Raw genomic sequence first — 4,197 nt, 5'->3', positions numbered from 1 at the left:
AAAAGCCAAAATCTACAATAAAGCGCCTAACTAATTGAGAAAATGTAAATAATTCTGGTTGCCCAATTATCATAACCTTGACAAATCAACCTTTGACTAGCCAAGTTGTCGCACACCCAAACTTTGCCTTGTAGATAGTAGAACTAAAACTTTCTTTGGGAATTTAAGTAAGATTCTTGCAAGCTATAGCATGAAGGGTCTGTGCATGTGTTCGCTAAAATGTGTTACACACATTTGGAGCTTCTCCTCGAGGTCCTTCATGTGCCAATTTTTCGTTGATTGTATAGTTACAAATCCTTTGGTAATTTTTACTTATCTATTGTGAATCTTGGTGATATATTCAAAATAATCAATTCCTTGCAAAAAAGAAAAGAGCGAATCTTTCGACTTATTCAATTGAAAATCAACGAGGTTTTGGCCATCTTGTTAGGTATATCACTTACGTGTGTAACCGGCCTTCATATTTTTTAGGTCCACACTCTGCACTTACGTGTGTAACCGGCCTTGAAATTTTTTTTAGGGAATGTTCTTAGCATCTGACAACCTGCAACTTTGCTTGGCGGCAACAACAAGCAAAAAGCCTCGTTTGCCAACAGCAAATATTCGCCATAGTCCCTGTTGCGATCTGCGCATCAGAAACCCTAAATTTTTATAGCCCGACGCTCACCGTAATACGTAATCTCCCCAAACCCTAGCTTTCCTCTGAAAGCCCTAGCTGTTTCCTGAAACCCTGCTTTCTTCCATAACCCTAGTTTCTCTGCCATGGGATCCAGCAAGGACGGCGACAATACCCGCTTCTACAATCCATATGCAGAGTACCACGGCACCTCTTTTGATCCGAGATCTGTTAACACGCTTTACCGCCTGCCCTCGTCGCCTGAGTTTCTCTCCCCAGAAGAGGCTGCCGTGCAGCGCCGGAACTGGAGCGAGAATCTGACCTACTACACAGGTTGTGGCTACCTCTCCCGGTGCCATCGCGGGTGGTGGCCTCGGCGTCATCGAGGGAATACGTGCTGCAGAAGAAGGCGACACCTTGAAGCTCCGCGTGAACAGGGTCTTGAACGGCGCTGGCCACCGCGGCCGGTCGTACGGCAACAAGATGGGGGTCGTCGGCCTCCTTTATGCGGGTCTGGAGAGCGGAATCGTACATTACAGAGGCACTGATGACATCCTTAACAGCATCGCTGCAGGGCTTGGCACCGGAGCCTGTTCCGCGTTGCTGCAGGACCTAGGGCGGCTGCTTTTGCTGGCGCTGTGGGTGGTATTGCAGCTGGGACCGCGGTCGCGGGAAAGCATGTCCTCAAGAGGTATTTGCCGATATAACATGCATGTCTTCTGATCAAATTATAAGGATCCCTGAAGGAAATTAGGCTGGGAAACACAGATTCACCATTTTTGGCCTTACTTTCACATGTACAAGGTGAGCAGATGCTGATTCTGAAGATGAAAAGGTTATCCTGTATTAATGTGAGTACATACATGAGTACATACATATTGGTTCGGTATCTGGGATGTCTCTTATGATGGTGTTGCCTGAGTTTGCTCGATCCTGTCCACACTGCATATGGTTTGGTTTCAGCCATGAAAAAGTAGCTATCATCTTTCTGGTAGGCAAGGAGTTTTCCCTTCCTTACTGGGCCATCACACTTGTCAAGCCATGGTCTGACTCAGGCGAGCCACACTCAAATATTAGTCTTCTCTCACTAGATGGTTGCGGGATTTCAATGATAATGCACTGTGTGTGTGTTTGTGTTTTTTTTTTTTTGGGGTGGGGGGGTGGGGGTGCTCTATGTCAACTTGATAATGTATGATAAGTAGCTGCAAGTTCTTAGGTTTTGAGCTGTTTTTGGCTGATTGAAGATTCTTCTGTCTGCTGATTTGTGAGTTTCAGATTGGGATGTGTTGATTCTTTTGTTTAGCTCCTGTAGTAAATTGTAATTGTCATTAGCGTCATGGATACTTCTCCTGATACTTTCTTGTTAGGAGTCGCTGTGCAGTTATACAGGTTGATAACACAATTTATAAGAACATCTACAAGACTACCTTCCTCCTGGTGTGATCTGATTGCTGATTTCTTATCTGAAATCATGTTGGTGTCTGTGTTTGATAGAACTCGGCACTTTTTAAAACCTGGATGTGGTGTTTAATGCAGGATTCTGAACTCTGTGAACCCTTTGCATATATTTAACAGAGCCTAGCGCCTCTGCAAAAACCATGGTTTCCCTTTCTCAGTAAAGTACCCCACCTCTTTGCCCAATGGTTTGCTTTAGCCAGCAATGCCAACGATCTGCAGGCCTTTTTTTTCCCGGGAAAATGATCCTTCTATTAGTTAACAGAAAACAGCCACGAGGGCTAAATACAACCACGAAGGGCTAGATACAAACTCACCTCCATGTGCGGGGTGAGGATCACGAGATCAAGGGGTGGAGAAAGATGCTCTTCTCCTCGGGCTGGCTGCTCTATGAGGAGAAGGCTATCTCATACAGGGGGAGGTGGAGGGAATAACTACACGTGTGGTCTTTAGTGCCAAGTGGGCTCACCACCTCTATGTGTGAGAAAAGGGCCAGGCCGCCAGAGCCTCAAGAAGGCTTCCCGTCACTTTCGCATGTGGTTAGAGCCACCCTACAACTTCCCACACTGGCCGTGGAGGGTATGAATGATATCAAGCCAAAATGGACTCCGCATGTGGAGTGTGGGTGCCTTCGATGGCTTCGTTGCATCGAGCTCACCAGATGTACCAAATTGCAATTGTTGCTATTGATCTCCCATCTCTGGCACGAACCCAAGGTCCAATGATCAATAGATGGGGGTGGGATTGATACTGCCGAAATGCGAAGGTGGGAGACGTGAAGGGCTAGCCCCCCACCTTCCTCCTCGAAGGCCTTGACAAGCTTAGCCTTAGTGGCCCAAGTGATAGTGCCCCATGAAATGGTGCCGGTCGAGGTCCTATCCATTGTGAAAATGCGGAGAAATCGTTGCCAAACCTACTGAGCCTTCAAGCAATCCCAAAGACAATGTCGTTGAGACTCGTGAGGGTGGCCACACCTCGGACAAGTAGCTGGTCGACTGCCAATGTCCAACCACGTGCTGACCGCCAAACTCTTGTGTGTCAGCAGCCAAAGAAAGAGGGTGATCTTTAGAGGTCAAAAACTGTCCTAGAGTCTCTTCCAAAAATCTGAGAGAAAGCACTGTGAGAGGCCCTGTGTGATTGCCAGTGTGCTGTTGTTGCTGTCGGGGTGTCCTCAACCTCGGGCATCTGAATCCTATGGCATAGCCGTGCGGTGTATGAGGAAGAACGAGGTACCGAGTGTCTCCTCTCGGCGGTGAGCAGGATCAGGCCAAGGCCACTCCTGCAGGTCCCACTAGAGCTGTGTGAGGGGCCGGCTCTCCCAAATCCATACCGCTAGAGTCTCTTCTTGGCCACCTTGGGCGGCGTGGCGTCAATGTGCTACTCACGTGCTTGAAATCCGAACACCCTCACCATTTGTGAGGTGCAGCCACTGAAGTCATCAAGAGAGAGCTTTGATCTCTCTAATCTACCATGGGGTCCAATAGAAAAAGTGAGCAAAGTACAACTCTCATCCGTGCCATGAATTGCCAAAAGAATATCATGCCTAGTAAACACGCCTAGCCATTGCGGGGGGTTGGGTTTGGAATAGGGGTCAGCCACTTTGGGAATAACAGAGTCGATGTCGAGGCTGAGTTTGTCTTTGAGTTTGCCAGGTCTCTCTTTTGAGCCTCCGGGGGAAGCTGTTTGAATGCAAGCCAATCTCCAAGGGACCTGGCAGGTTCTATGCTCAACGCTCCCCATGATACATGAGGTCAGTGTTAGAAGTCATCTCTTGTCTTTATCAGACACCAGGGCCTTTGTTGTGGGTGTGCCCGCCCTTTGTAGGTGTTTTATCATTTTTCCTCACTCCCCGTATTTTTTTCCTATTTTTCCAGGGTATGGGAGGCAGTATTGGACCTGTCGGCTGTACCAGATGTTGGCCGACTGGTCATAGGTAGTCCTAGATTTTCTCTGCTGGCTGGCCGACTCCACACGTGTGAGGGCCGACCCTGAGAAGCTGGTTGACTGGTGATATTCACTGGTCGTGGGCATTTTTTGTCCTGTCGGCTCTGTCTCTACTGCAGGCCGACTACATATATGGGGCCATATAAAATGGCCCCATGGCCCCCCCACTTTTTGTATCATCT

At 48.1% G+C, this 4,197-nt stretch overlaps 1 pseudogene; it reads left to right on the top strand.

Annotated features, from left to right (window-relative positions):
* Positions 1-546: 546 nt before the first annotated feature.
* On the top strand, positions 547-1,610 carry LOC147633849 (mitochondrial import inner membrane translocase subunit TIM23-1 pseudogene; annotated as a pseudogene).
* The last annotated feature ends 2,587 nt before the right edge of the window (positions 1,611-4,197 follow it).

Source organism: Cibotium barometz, chromosome 11 (assembly GCF_041138505.1).
Source record: "Cibotium barometz isolate CiBa-2024 chromosome 11, ASM4113850v1, whole genome shotgun sequence".
Lineage (NCBI taxonomy): Eukaryota > Viridiplantae > Streptophyta > Polypodiopsida > Cyatheales > Cibotiaceae > Cibotium > Cibotium barometz.
The sequence above is the reverse complement of the archived record's forward strand: the minus strand, read 5'-3'. Positions and strand labels throughout refer to the sequence as shown.